Source organism: Cyprinodon tularosa, unplaced genomic scaffold (genome assembly GCF_016077235.1).
Source record: "Cyprinodon tularosa strain WSP-4 unplaced genomic scaffold, ASM1607723v1 ctg396, whole genome shotgun sequence".
NCBI classification, from domain to species: domain Eukaryota; kingdom Metazoa; phylum Chordata; class Actinopteri; order Cyprinodontiformes; family Cyprinodontidae; genus Cyprinodon; species Cyprinodon tularosa.
The window spans coordinates 157325-173792 of record NW_024039114.1 but is presented as its reverse complement, the minus strand read 5'-3'; positions in this window follow the sequence as shown (position 1 = coordinate 173792).

Below are 16468 nucleotides of genomic sequence, written 5' to 3'. Positions count from 1 at the left end.
CTTCCTTTATTTGCATTAAAACTTTGTCAGACTGATGTGAAAAAGTTTCAAGGATATCCTTCTTTGCAATGATGCTATTGCCTATTGCCTACTGTCCATTTATGCAACTTGTATTTTGTGGTTAAACTTTAGATTAAGCAGAAATCTATCAAAGATAATGCTGCATTTATTGTTAAGTTCCTCACATATATGTGTTTCTCTCTGTGCCAGGTGTAGAGAAAGACATGCCAAAGTCCAGGTCACACACACACACCAAGCACACACACAGAAACAGGGTTATTGCAAAGCAGACAGGGGTTCCTGACAGGTTGTGGGTGCAGGGGAGATGGGGAAAGATGAATGGCCAGGTTAAGGGTTTATGAAGATGTTGGGAGTCTGTTGGTTAGACAACTGTCTTCTGTAGAAGGTTTCCATTATGATGAGTGGCGAACCACTTGCCTTCTTCCATTTATGCAGTAATGCATGGCACCTACCATTTACTCTTTGTAATTTAGCACATTTTAACTGGTGTAGTTTAGTTGGTGAAGTAGCATTAGTGAGGGAAGTGTTTCCCAGGTATGTTGCTCTTAAAATAATGAATTTATAGACAGCGCCTTAGAAAGTGCACTGAAAAAATTTCGGCGCGCGCTACGCGCGCGCAATGTCTTACCTAGGGGCTAAGCCACCCATGTCTCTCAAACCTAGTGACGGCCCTGATAGCCTATATATATCTATATAAAACAATCTAGTTAGAAGTACTATAAATAAGGCATTTGCCGAAAAACGGCAGGAAAAATACCTAAAAAATAATTAAATACCAAAGAAAAGTAATTAAAAAACTACATGACAAAATAATAGTGGCTCCGGCCAGTAATACGCCCGGCCCTGCTGCTTGGTCCTGCCACCTGGTCCGTGTCCCGTAAAAGTTCCAGAGACCGTCCGCACGAAGAACAAAATGGTGTAAATTGGCTGAAAACATTGTTCGGTTAGCGTAAACTTAAGAAAAACAGCTTCAGTGCAATTCTTTCCATCTAAAATCGCCACTGACTTTTCACGTGAAGCAGGAGGACTACAGATTGAGCTTTTTGAACTACAAGTCAGGGTAATCGTGACGTCACATCCGGCCACTGGGACATTCCCTTTCCGTGTAGCCGTCTTTTGTTAATTTGTTTTTGGCTATGTAAATGTGTTTTGCCACTTGCAGTTTTGTCTTTGCACTTGTACAAGTGTTTCCGAACGGTCAATTTTTTTTTAGATGTAAATTTGTTTCCCTATAATGTATTTTTTTTCTCTAAAATGAAACTTTCTCTCACCTAAAATCTAACTTATTTAAAATGTGAATTTGTTTCCTTAAATGTAAATGTGTTTTTAAAAATTTAAACTTTTTTTTTCAAAAATAAATTGTTTCATAAAATATAATTTTGTTTCTTCAAATGTTATTTTGTTTTTTATTTGTTAATGTGTTTTTGAATTGTAAATGTGTTTTTAAAAATTTAAACTTTTTTTTTCAAAAATAAATTGTTTCATAAAATATAATTTTGTTTCTTCAAATGTTATTTTGTTTTTTATTTGTTAATGTGTTTTTGAATTGCAAATGTGTTTTTAAAAATTGTAACTTTTTTTTCAGAAATACATTTGTTTCATAAAATATAATTTTGTTTTTTCAAATGTTATTTTGTTTATTTGTTAATGTAAATTTGTTTGCTAAAATGTAAATGTGTTTTTAAAAATTGTAACTTTTTTTTCAAAAATAAATTGTTTCATAAAATATAATTTTGTTTCTTCAAATGTTATTTTGTTTTTTTATTTGTTAATGTGTTTTTGAATTGTAAATGTGTTTTGCACTTCTCAGCCACCGTACAAAATGCTTTTTGTGAAGATTAAGCATTAAGCTTCCTCCATAGGATATTAAGATAATTTCCAAGCTAACAACAAGGAACAAGAAGTAGTTCTAAAAACAACAGTCTAGATTCTAGTTGCTTAAGGTGGCTGCATGTTGGAGTAGCTCTGCTAGCTTGACTCTGTTACCCTTGTCACACCAGCCAAAAAACTGTTTTAATCCCGGGAACAATCGGCTTTTAGCAGCAGTGGGAACAAATGACTCAGAAATCGACCCGCATTAAAATCGCCTTGGCTCTGATCGGCATGCTGTGGGAAAACCAGCTAATTAGGTGACAACATTGAACAAAAACTACGGAGGTCAACACACCGTTCTAGTCGCTTCTGATCTAACAAGCCGACACAACTCTGTTTACATTTGATAAACATGGCGCAGCTCTGGTGAGAGGGATTCGGACATATGAAAGAGCAAAACAATAAAGAATACTGACTACAGTACGCTCTGGCTCCCGTCCATGTTTGTTTCCATTATTTACTTTCCTGATTTTCGTCACAATGTCAACATCATCAACGCTCACCCAGCGTGATGCTGTCAACAGACACACAGTGGTGCGGGACAGTGACCGCGCAGATTTCCATCAGGGAGTCATACTCAGCTTTTTGGTCCAATGGGAAAAGAGCCGAAAGTCGATTGTTAGCGGGTTAACCCGGTTTTGCAAAACCCAGGTTCTCAGTGGGAAAGCAGCTAGATATTCTTTTTTATTAGAACTTTAGTTTCTTCTTCTTTTTTCCTTCTTGGATACTTGTTATGATGTGTAAGTACGCAGCGTAACCTCAACCAAAACCACAACTGCAACCATAGAAAGTTTAATCCCTCTCTTACATCATCATGGGCAATGTGAGATCTCTAGGAAACAAGTTAGAAGAGCTCCAAGCCCTAGCAAGGGTCCAGCCAGAATTATACACTGATCAAAAGTAAAAACGCAACACTTTTGATTTTGCTCCCATTTTTTATGAGATGAACTCAAAGTTCTAAATCTTCTTCCACATACACGATATGAAAATTTTCCTCAAATATTGTTCAAAAACCAGTCTAAATCTCTGATAGTGAGCACTTCTTATTTTCTGAGATAATCCATCCCACCTCACAGGTGAGCTTTATCAAGATGCTGATTAGACACCATTAGTGTACAGGTGTTCCTTAGATTGCCCACAATAAAAGGCCACTCTGAAAGGTACAGTTTTATCACACTGCACAATGCCACAGATGTCACAAGATTTAAAGGACCATGCCATGCTGACAGCATGAATGTTAAACAGAGATGTTGTTCATTTATTATATGTTTATTTTAAATAAGACATCTCCAAAGGCATTTAAGCGCATTTGACAGTATATCAAACCAACCTCACGACCCCAGTGAATCCAAGCTTACACTGTTCAGGGCAGACTACTGACAGCGTGTGTGGCGCTGTGTAGGAGAATGGTTTTCTGATGTCATTGTTGTGGATCGAGTGGCCAGTGGTGGAGGTGGGGTTATGGCATGGGCAGGCATCTGTTATGGATGAAGAACAGAGGTGTATTTTAATGATGGTATTTTGAATGCATAGAGATATCATGGCGAGATCCTGAGCCTCATTGTTGTGCTATACATCCAAGAACATAACCTCTTGTTGCAGCAGAATAATGCAAGGCCCCATGTTGGAAGGTTCTGTACACAATTCTTGGAAGCTAAAATGGTCTTCTTGCATGGCCGGCATACTCACTGAGCATGTTTGGGATGCTCTGGATGGGCGTATACAGTTCCTGCCAATATCCAGCAACTTCTCACAGCCATTGCAAAGTGAGTTCTTGTCAACCTGAGTTTAACTTTGTTTGTCTTTTGCCTCTCGGCAGGAAGTCATCCTGTAAACTGGATTTTTCGGACCTTCTCTCCTTTTAAGGATCAACTGAGCTTCAAACTGAGCTGGGGTTCAAACAGGAGGTTTGGATCCACTTTCCCCAAGAGATAATTTGAGCTTCACATTGAGAAAGGGATTCATCTCCAATATGACTCGTTTAAGTACCACAGGAAACCCGAGTGGCAGTCAGTTTCTCTGTTCACCTACAAACAACTGCATTCTGGGTAAACCCTGTTCCGCCCACCACCGAATCAGACAAACACTGGAACTACAGAATACAGACTGGAGTCAAAGATTCAACAACTTCTCTGGAAACGTGAGTCAGCAACCAAATCCTCTTCTCCAAGTTCACAAATCTATTTTCCCACTGAGCCTGAACTAATCGCTGTGCCTTCCCCTCACTTTTCAGTTCCGGTTGAGCAGTGTTCAGAGCAACTCTTCTCTCTGCATTATCTCTTCAATAAAACCTGTTAAACACTTTCCCCTGGTCTCCCTGTTTGGTCTTCTGCATATGAGTTTGAACTTTAGTAAAATCATGACACCCGCTCTCTAATTATTCATCTTATCCACCTGCTCCTGCTGCTTTGTTCAGCTATCGGGGCCAGATCTTTATTCGTAGTATTCGTGTTAGTAGTTCATGTTTGTTTGTTTTTGAGTTTAGTTAAGTCCCTGGTTCATGTCGTGAGTCTTGGGGGCCAGAGTGTCGAGAAAGTGTTAGTGTTTGTCGTGTGTCTCCTGATCATGTCCTGGTTGTTCTCCGCAGAGTCCTCAGGGTTTTGGCTTGGCGAGCGGGGGGGGCTCAGGTCGTGGCTCCTCTCGGAGTGCGGGGAAGGCCAGTTTTAAATCCCGTGATCCTGTCTCCTAGGAGGAGGATGCAGACCTGCTCAGGAAAAATGCAGTCCAACAGGTGTCCAGTGCTCTGAATGAGTTAGTGAATTCATTCAGTTGATGAATTAGTTCATTAATTCAATCATTAACTTCCCTGTTCACTTGCTTATACACTGTATAAAAGAAAATTAAGTAATAGTTTTTTAAACAAGCGAAGAGCGTTAAAAATGTTAGCAAACAGCTTCAGTTAATCCACCTAGAAACCACAAAATCAAGCTCTAAATCTGGATGTAATGATGGACTCATCCCTGGACCTTCAGAGGCTCATAAAGACAATGATTAAAGCATGGTTTATGCTTGCGCCATGTCCACTAAGCCGAATAATGTTATTTTAAGCTTTCAAGTCCCTCTGTGCATACTGGGAACATTTGTAACTATGTTCGTAAATGTAAACATCTGGAGACATCCCATGATTTAGCTCATAGATATTGCCAATATCAGCACTCGTCGTCGTCTCCCGCTTTATCCGGAACCGGGTCGCGGGGGCAGCAGACTAAGCAGAGACTCCCAGACTTCCCTCTCCGCAGACACCTCCTCCAGCTCTGCTGGGGGAAGCCCTAGGCGCTCCCAGGCCAGCCGAGAGACATAGTCTCTCCAGCGTGTCCTGGGCCGTCCCCTGGGCCTCCTCCCAGTGGGACGTGCCTGGAAAAAACACCTCCCGAGGGAGGCGTCCAGGGGGCATCCGAAGAAGATGTCCGAGCCCCCTCAACTGACTCCTCTCGATGTGGAGGAGAACCGGCTCTACACTGAGCCTCTCCTGAATGACCGAGCTCCTCACCCTATCTCTAAGGGAGAGCCCAGCCACCCTGCGGAGGAAGCTCATTTCAGCCGCTTGTATCCGGGATCTCGTTCTTTTGGTCATGATCCAAATTTCATGACCATAGGTGAGGGGACCAGCGGATCTCATCCCTGCTTTTTGCGGATGATGTAGTTCTGCTGGCTCCCTCCTGCCAAGACCTACAGCGTGCGCTGGGGCGGTTCGCAGCCAAGTGTGAAGCGGCCAGGATGGGAATCAGCTCCTCCAAGTCCGAGGCCATGGTTCTCGACCGGAAAAAGGTGGCTTGTCCCCTTCAGGTTGGAGGAGAGTCCCTGCCTCAAGTGGAGGAGTTCAAGTATCTTGGGGTCCTGTTCACGAGTTCAATATCAGCACATGGTGTAAAAACTTCAGGAAAGAAATTACTTTCGTTCGCGAACGACATGAAGAGACTTTGATAAAGTTGTAAAAAGCTGTATTTTCTACTTACTTGTGTAGTGTGGTGTTGTAAACTTGCTGTTTGTGCTAAACAGCCCTCCAACCTCCCCACCTCCACCCCGACCACACAGAACCGGACAGAACAGTGGCCAGCAGACACTGTGGAATGTCCTTGCGTCAAGCACAGTGGTGTCAAAAGTACACACATTCGTTACTTATAGTATAGATACTGCAGTTTAAAAACACTCTGGTAAAAGTTGAAGTATCAACTTGACCTCTTTACTCAAGTAAAAGTGAAAAAGTATGTGCTCCAAAAACTACTTAAAGTATAAAAGTATAAAGTAACCTTAAAAACAACAGCCAGATGCCACTATATGAATTGAAAGCTCAAATTTTCGACTAATTCGAAAAATGGTTTGAGATAGAGCCAAGGGTGAGGGAGGTCTTGTTGGTCTCCGTCTCCGGATTCGCTCTCGCCTGTGTCCGACCTTTCAGACATTTCAACATCTTTTTCTGAATCTGTCATTGTAGCATGGCATAGACAATTCACGTTAGCAGTTTGAAGAACACCTGCTTGCTTCTGATGATTTCCTTTAGCTAACCAATGAGTGTTAGTGTTCTATGACTCATCCAATGACAATGGTTTTCACTAGATGTGGATGGCGCCAATGATCTGCATTGGATGGCGCACGTGACGTGAAATAAATATTTATAAACATTAACCCGAAGCCAAGAGTAACAAGTAACGTTTGTTTTAAAAATGTAAGGAATAGAAAGTACAGATAGTTGTGTGAAAATGTAATGAGTAGAAGACAGAAGTAGGAAGAAAAATAAGTAATGGAGTAAAGTATAGATACCTAAAAAGTGTGCTTAAGTACAGTAACAAAGTATGTGTACTTTGTTGCTTGACACCTCTGGTCAAGCATAATGAGCCATAAAGTCAGCCTTCTATCACATAAGAACATCTCTAGGATTAAAAGACTAATGTCTCAACAGGACTATGAAATACTAGTTCATGCCTTCATTAGCAGACTTGATCCCTGCAGCGGTGTCTTCACAGGTCTGCCTAAAAAGTGGATCAGACAGCTGAGGCTGATCTGGAAAGCTGCTGCCAGCATCCTCACTGAAAAAATAGAGCACATCAGCAGAGTTGGCGCTCCGTATCTCAGACAATTTATTTGAAAATACTTATCTATCTTTAAATCTTATCTTTAAATCCCCAATCAGCTTAGCTCCAAAGTACATACAGAGTTGTTGTCAATGAATCAACCCGCCCAGACCTCACAGGTCCTCTGGCTCTAATTTACCCTGCAGAACCCAAACCAGAACCATCATGGAGAAGTACATTTACATTTTTATGCTTCACTAATTTGGAATATACTCCCATCCACTAAATAATACATCTAAACATTATGAGTTAAATTTTAAGTCCAACTTTTCTTTAATCGTTTTTATATTATCATCTTGTTTTAATGAATTATTAATTATTAATTAAACCTGTATGCCACTTCAATGTACCTTGTTTTTCTGGCTGTAGACGGACGGACGGACGGACGGACGGACGGACGGACGGATGGATGGTGTTAATGCAGTCCTCTTATGGAGTACCACAGCTGGGAAGCCTTTCCAGATGAGCTGCATGGCAGCACAGCATGTTCGCTGTGTAGTCTGGTTTTGTTTGCTCTTTGTGGTTGTTTGCAGCATGTTGATGGGCACGCAGGATACAAACAGACTGTGCACAGTAAACAAGTTTGCTGCACAGTTTGCGCAGAGCCCTAAAATTAAACCTTTTGCTGTAGAAGCTAAGCGTTTAAGGTTGAAAGAGGGATGTCGCTTGGCTTTGATGTGAGAACACAGACACAGACACGCTTCTGAGAGATCTCTGGGTGTAATTTGTTTGACATGTAATAAAATAGAAGTGAGTTCAGAAGGTTATTTTTCCTTTTTTTTTCTTCTAGTGGTCACGGTTTTACGATCACTTCAACAGTTGTTAGTTTCCTTTGTCTCTGTTAGCACCACATTTGGGTGTTTCCAGCGTCATCTCCATTTACTGGGTTCTTCAGTGGCAAGCCCCCCCTCGTTGAAGCCACAGAACAGCCTAGTTTAACATGATAATCATGACATTAGGAGGCATGCTGTGTTAGCTTTTCACCAAAAGATCTAAACCCTGATCAGAGCTCCACACAGAGACTTCTACAGTGTTGATCTCTAGATACGATTTAAACAGGGGACGTCCTGTACCAACACCAAGCAGAACATTTTGTTCTTGGTTTTACAACTGATTCTATAACCTTCTCATGGTGTTCAGTAAAGAAAAGCATTTGGGACATCAGTAATTACATATGCACGTTGGAACAGCTTCATGTTTAGGACTTTTTACTATTAATTACAGTTTTACATATTTACTTCAGCCATGGATAAAACAATATTCATTTGCAGCCTTAGATTTTCCCCTCAGGAATAAGAAATGATCAACTTAATGTTGATGTTCAGGTAAAGCAGTTAATTTAACATGAGAAGAGTTAAGTCATTTGTGCTCATTCAGTCTGTTTAAAATTTTATTCTCAACTTATTGGGAGACATAACAGATCAGTTTGCCTCATTTGGTTTTATGTTTCACTTTCAGTCATGCATAGCTGCTAGGGGGCATTTTTCTCACTTTTTAGAGTAATCTAGAACCTGCAAACCTTTATGATGCTGTTAAATGTTAATGGGGGGGGGGGGGGGCAGCCTAGTGGTTAGGACATAGAGCTTGGAATCCTGGGGTTGTGAGTTTGAAACCCACTCCCACAAACTGGCTCTCTGTGGAAGACCCTTAACCCCTGATTACTCCTCGGGCGCCACACAATGGCAGCCTACTGCTCCCCAAGGGGATGGGTTAAATACAGAGGTAAATTTCTCCAATGTGAGATCGATAATTAATTCAATTATTATTTTAATTATAAATATCTATCAGTAGGCGGTCAGTCATAGTTATCCTGGTTTTATCAGGAATCATAATGTTTCCCTTTTAAGACAAATTAGTCTACACTGTCCCCCCAGGGTTCAAACATAAAACATCGTATGCATTTAAATTGAGATATCCATTAGATTTCTAAACTTTTTGATTATTCATCTGTAAATAATATAGATAAATACTAAAAACGATTAAAAAGAAAAGAAATACACAGAACGTCTACTGTAGAGCAGAATAAAAGCATTAATTTTACAGAAAAAAACATTAATTTTTTTTTTTAATTGTGGTGGGTACAAACTTATATTGTATTTATTATTTTTAGAGCTGGGCAGCAAGAAGGTTGTGGGTTCGATTCCCAGCCCGGGGTCCCTCTGCATGAAATTCGCATGTTCCTCCTGAACATGCCTGGGTTCTTTCTGGGTACTCCAGCTTCCTCCCACAGTCCCTAAATTGTCCTTAGGTGTAAGTGTGTGTGCATGTTTGTATCTTTGTGTGTTTCTGTGTTGCCCAGCGACAGACTGTTGCGTCTCACCTCATAGACTGCCAGAGACCGGCCCACTGCGACCCTGACAGATGGTTGGGTGGATGGACTTTTAAAGCCCCAGTATAGTTTTCAGGAACATCCATTGAAAACTTCGTAATGGCTTCCGCAATGTCAGCATCACTTATCTTGTCAAATGATGATGAAATTTGTTTACATAGATGACTATATAAATAGTATTTAATAGTCTGTGTGAGATGTAGATTTTATATAGGCCTAAGAAAGAGATTATAGTCGTTATTTGTTACATATTATTGTCATGTTTTAGGGAGCTGCTTAGGATAGTGATACGAACAGAGTAATATCTTACCTATTTTACATTCCAAATGTAAAGGAAATAACATAGGAACTCTAAGCCCAAGTTACAGGTGTGATACATTATTTCAAAGCTAACACCTGTTAGGACTCCAGTCAGTGTGGTCTGTGTTTCTGTGTGTTTGTCTTCCTTCCTCCAACATGCGGCGCCTGGTTCTGATTCTCCTCCTCACACACCTGCAAGGGGTTACATCGTTAACAGAGTGTTCTTAAGCTGCTGACTGCCACTACCTCAACGCCAGAGTGTTTGCGAGTTTTGGGTACTCTAGCCAAGCTGAGTTTTGCTGAGTCAAACTGAGTTTTTGTCAACCTGAGTCTTAACGTTGTTTTTGTCTTTGCTTCTCGGCAGGAAATCATCCTGCAAACTGGATTTTTCGGACCTCCTCTCCCTGGAAGGATCTACTGAGCTTCAAACTGAGATGAGGACACAAACCGGAGGTTTGGATCCACTTTTCCCCGAGGAAACGTTTGAGCTTCACACTGAGCAAGGGATTCATCTGCACAACAGTCCTTTCAGTTACCACAGGAAATCTAAGTGGGAGTCAGTCGTTCTCTGTTAAACAACTAGCAACCGCATTCTGGGTAACCATGTTCCACCCTCCACCGTATTAGACAAACACCGAAACACATTCCATACCTACTGGAGTCTAAGAGTCAACCACTTTTTTGGTAACGTGAGTCTGCAAACCTTTTCTCCTCTTCAAGATCGAGAATCAATTTTCCCACTGAACCTGAACTAACCACAGTGTCTTCCCCTCACCTTACAGTTCCGGTTGAGCAGTGTTCAGAGCAACACTGGAATCTCCACAAGCTTCTCAATAAACCTGTTAAACATTTTCCCTGGTCTCTCTATAATGGTTTTCTCTGCATCTGATCTTTAGTGACAACACCTTCTTGTTTCTGAATATAAAAACGAAAATTGGGTGAGTAAAATACAGTCTAAGCTGCATCAGTTCAAACAGGACTCAAAGTTTTTGTTTTATCCTCGAAAATAATAGGTGTTTTTGAACAGCAGTAATAAAGACATGCTTGCTTGTTGTGGCTGCTTTGTCATTGTTATGTGCGTCGGGCACATTAATTCTTTTTGTTTCTTTTTTTCCCCTTTTAGTGTTGTATAGACCTTAGTTAAGTCACGTAAATTTTAGACTTGCTAATTATTTCTTTTTCCTTTTGTAAATGATTCAAACGTTAATTTGTTGTGATATTGGTCCGCCTATAAGTAGGCTGGGTTTTTCCCCTCTGGGAACCTTCTGATCGAGCCACCATCACACAGAGAGCGATATTTTTCTTCGTCAGCCTTCTTTTTTTTGCTCATTTTTTTGTAACTTTGACCTGGTGGGACCGGTTGTCCTGTTTTTTTTTTTTTTTTCCATATATATTTATTAGAGTTTTTCAGTTAGTTCGGTACTAGCAGAGGCTTCGACGGCCCTGTATAGGGTTGGCCCTCTGCTGTACCGTTTTGTTGCTTTGGATCGGCTCACCAGGTCCAACTTTCTGTTCATACTTTGTTTTTGTTTTTTTCTTAGTTTTTTTTTTGGACACAGGGAATTGGGGAAAAATCTGACTCTCTGTTTTTTTTTGTCTCTTTGCAGACAAGCAAAACAACTGATCTAAAAAGAAGTTCCAGAGATTAAGAATAAAATAATTCTTTTGAACCTCATGTGTGTCTCGTGTCCTCAAATATGTTGTGGCCTGGGTGGTCGTAACAGTCATGTTTACATTTTGACATGCTGCTATATTTGTGTTAATTGTGCTTTGGTGCTCGCTGTGTCCATAAAATGAACTTGGTGGTAGAATTGTGGAGAATCTAAGCATTCCAATTATGTCTAACATGTCTATATTGGTAAACATTTTACTGATGTAATTTTCATGCATTCTGAGTTATTAGATGTAAACGCGGTGGGTTTTAAGAGATTAAAAATATGAACAGATATGTAATTTTTGTATGTTTTAAGTATTAAGCCAAGTTTAGTGGATTTAAACCTTGTAGTAGGTAAGTAAAATTGTAGTTGTGTAGTCAGATAGCGGTAGCTATAATATTTGATAGTATTTATTTTACATTTACTTCTAGTTATAATGAAAACATCTTTACCAACAGTAACAGTAGGTTAAGGTCACATTAGATAGTTTAGGCATCTTAGTAGTTCCAAAATAGAGCAGAGGAATGGCTTCTTCTCAGAGGGAAGCTGAAAGACAGAAGCAACAACAAGGAGAACAGTGGTCAGTGTTTTGAGCCTTGGTGGCAACTTAAACAAATCCCTTTATTGTCCCACAATGGGAAAAAATCACACTCTGCATTTGACCCCTCTCCTTGGGGAGCAGCGGGCAGCCATTGTGGGGTTAAGGGATCAGGAGCCCAGAGCTGCAGGGATCTACTTGCAAACTTCTCAGAGCACAAGCGCACTGCTCTAACCACTAGACCAACACTCCCCCAAGAAGAGCTGGCAATTGTGAGTGCTCCACTTACTGGGCTGGAGGAATTAAAGTTGTTGCTATCAATCAAATGAAGGGAAAATAGCAATTCTTTAATACGAAGACACTATCCAAGGATAGCCTCCAATTTAAAGAGAAGATTTTGTAAGAAACTATTAAATTGCAACTGATTGAGTATTATTTTTCTTTTTTGTTTTGTTTCAGCAGTTGATTGATTCTTGTCCTTAATTTGCAACAAAAAACCTCTAGGGGTTGGTATGAGTAATGCATTCCTGTGTAATATTTGGTAGATGGCATCATGTCATGACACAAAGGCCTGGGTTGATGCTTAAAGCAGTGCGTAAGCAGCACCTGAAGAGAAAATATAGTGGAGGTGGATCCGTCGCTGTCAGATTACATGCATTCCATGAGCTGACTCAGTGGTTCTCACGTCCGACGGCAGTGTTGTTCACAGGTTGTACACCCACCCTTCTCCCAGGCATGCTGTGCCTTGCTGAACGGCAGTCATGTTCCCTCTGAATGCTTGACACACCTGAATGGCATGAACACGTAAGAGGTTTAAAAAAAACAAACACCGCATTTAATATAATAAAAAAAAACACATATTCAGGTTTATGACCAATCCTCTGAGCCTTGTTATGACAAGTTTCCTAAAAGGTTAAAAGTTTTTTTTTTCTTTCCGTAAAAATTCAAAAAATATCCACTGGACTTGGTTTTCAAGGTTTTTTTTTTCTTCCATTTTTTGGGGGTTGAAGCAAACAATCTATAGGGGTCTTAAAGTAAAACACACCCCAATTTTTCATATAAAATAATATCATGATAAATAATTATTAAAACACCTTCCTATGTAGTGGTATTTATTATATACATTTGAAGAAAAGCTGCAATAACCTGAGTGCACACCCTGTAACTAAGACCTTGTTGAGTCGTCTTTTCATTTAGTGTCAGCATTCATCCTTCTTATGTTCACACCTTATATCAGTTACAGTGAAACTGATGAAGCTGAGATAAACTTTAGCTGGCTTTGTCGGATTTTCCAGACTTACAAAGCAGCAAAATAAATAATCAAAAGGAGGTCATACAACTAGAAAATGTTAACGGCGTTATTCATAGACAGAGTACTCATATTTCTGCCTTCAATAATAGCAAATAACTTTAAAAAACTAAATTATTAAAAAGTTATATCAGTATAAATGTTCTCTTTTGCTCACCATGTTGGTAAAGAAAACATTAAAATAAACAGACGGTTTAGTTTTGCTCTAAATTAAAATGATAGAGATTGAACCAAACACTAGAGCTGTGGGATTCATCACAGCATAATAGCTGCAAACAGTATTAAAGTTTGCAACATGTAAATAAAATACAACAAAAATGTAGATTTTTAAATCTGATTTAAATCTAATAGAAGGCGATTGAATTGGGAATCTGGTCCGTTATCTGCGATGGTTTCTCAGACACCGGTATTCCTCCATGTTGCTTTAGGTTGCAATCTCAGCTCCAACTGGACAGATTATCTCTGCACTCTTCAGGAGTAGAAAGTAAAGATATTTGTGTTTAAATGTCATGAATAAAATTCAACAGTTATCAGAAAATACTCAAGTAACAAACAGATACAAATAAAAGTTACTTAAGTACAATAATAAGGTAGTTTACTTTGATACCTCTCACCTCTGTCCATTAATGATGTAATAATAATGACAATGTATCTCTGCTTCTTCTTTCTTGCACTACATGGCGAATCTTCGAAATAGAACTCAACTCAGTGTTTCTACTGCATTTTCCACCATATCTATTTATTTTTGCACTACTCTGAAACTTCCACATCAAATGTCTTTGCACCATGTCTCTCCTACACTATTTACATTTTGATCACTGCTGCACTTAATAAATGGAAAAGTTCATTTCACTGCTAAGCTGCTGATTATTCAATATCTGAAATTGTATGTATCGGAATCATGTTTTGTATACACAGAGGGCCGGATCTATCAAAGGTTTGCGTGTATAAAAACGTGAGCTATTTCACTGCGCACGCTAAAAAATGTACAAACTGATCTATCAACAGCGTGCTAAAAGGATTTGGTCTTTAAAACGTGCTAAATAGCGCCTCTTATCCATTTAGTACTTTTTCTGCAATGAATATGCAATATGGGGCGTTTACACGCAAAAGTGCGTCTTGAGGGAGGAGAACATGTAAATATATTAATTTAGCGCTCGCAAAGTGATTTATCAAACCTGAAAGCAATTTTGCTAACAGTATCTGACTCTATATTTAACACGTTTCAAAAGAAGGTGCAAATGGTCTGTATGCGTAATTGCGCACACAGCGGTTATTGTCGCAAGAAGGAGACATCGAAATGAAGCAAGGAGACGCAGAGAACGCATTTTTTCACTCCGTGTGAATATTTTTGGAATGAACGAGGAAACGATCATCAAAACATTTCGTTTATCCAGCATTGCCATTTTGGAGCTGCAATTCCAGTGATTTGCTCCTCACAGAGCGTCAGATGTACTTGTTCCTCAATGCTGGTCAGAGGCATCTCATCTACTGTACCCCCTCCTCTTTTGTTCGCAGATGTTTTGTTATATGCCAATTTTCTTTGGTTCGCCTTCTAATATCCTGGTATCTTCTTTTTACTTTATCCACTGTTCACAATGTTTCACCAACAGCGTTTACTTTATTACAGATTTGTTCACATATAGCGTTCCTCTGTGTGACAGGCACACTTCTTTGCTTTAGCTCACTTAAATGTTTGTTGACTTCATCCACCAATACCTCCATTTCCATGGGGTCGAATTTCCTTTTGCGCCTTCTGCTGTCCAAACTCGCCATGCCGCAAACCACAAAACGCGCAAAACCATCATTTAAATAGGGCGTCTCCAACAGTTTTGCACCTGCCACCAGTTACGCAATCGCTCTTGTTAAATCCCCCGCAAACCATGGTTCAGCCCCTCGCGCAAAATTCCAGTTTGCGAGTGCAAATTACTGCACGCAAAATTGGAGCTTGATAAATCCGGCCCAGAGTGTATACAAAGAGACTACACATTGAGAATTTCTGGCAGTCCCAGCCCTTATTTTCTAAATGCATCATAAAAATTATTTAGTTGATGGTAAGGCCTTGATGGAGTTGATGGTCGGCTAGATCTGCCATCCTCATCCTCTGACATGGGAGCTGGCTCAGAGCTCGTCTGCCTGGCTGTGTGTTTCCTGGACGGGGCCGCCTTTTACAGCTGCTTTTTGTGTCTTTGCTTCTGTCTCCTTGAACCCCAGTCGGCCGCTCACACTGAGCCTGGTTCTGCTGGAGGTTTCTTCCTGTTAAAAGGGAGTTTTTCCTCTCCACTGTCGCTACAAGCATGCTCTTAGTGTGAGGGATTGCCTTCCAGTCAATGAGTCAATGCAATCAACTGGTTTTCCTTAGATAGAAACTTTGAATTAATTTTACTGTATGATCTGGTGAACTGTAAAGTGCCTTGAGATGACATGTGTTGTGAATTGGCGCTATAGACATAAACTAAATTAAATAGAATAATACCTAATTATGGAGGGAAATATGGGATATTACAAAAACTAAAAAATTAGACTAAATCTGGTTAGAAATGTCTGACAGAAGATCTGACGTTACTTTTTGTATTCTACATACGTCGATGATCTTTTGTTTTTTCTATTTATCAAGAAAAAGGAACCATTGTCCACAGAGGATGTCGTTCCTTTCTAAAGAAAACTTTTAGAATCAGCAACTGTCTCCAAAACCTAATGAAAAGCAGTTTGATGCAGAAAAACCTGAAGTTTAAGGCAGCAGTTTTATAATAATATATCAAAAACAGAAGAAAAGCACTGCACTAATTGAGTTGGGGTACATTTCTACACGTGGACCTGGGCTTGTACGCCATTGCCAGTCAGTTCTGACGCAAAACCTTCTTCTGCCTTTAAGAAAGCTAAAAGTAAAGATAGATTTGATTTCATTTGGGCCTAAGCAAATGTCCAAATCCACATAAGAATGACTTCAGTAAGAGAAAAACGAAAGTTTTAGCCAAAGCCCAGAAGTAAATTTAATAGAAAATCTGGGGGTTCATGTCAAGAGGGCTGTGGACAGGCGGTGTCACAGCAAAAAAATAAAATAAAAAACTGCTTTTGGAAAACAGAGGACACACTTTTAAGAAGAGACGTTGGATGTTATTCGACTACATCCATATGTGCTTCAAGGTATTATATACAACCAGATTAATGAATATTTCATTTCTACAATTTTTCTCTTTACAGGTTAATTAGATTTTCTGGAAATGTATACAGGAAACCTGTCCCATGAAAAGTAGAGAAAAAGTTTAAAAGGTTTATTATGGCCTCATTTCTTTTCCTAGAAATCATTTTCCAAGTGGAGTTTATACTCTTCAGAGACACAGTTGAAGTTATTTTTCAAGTAATTATTAT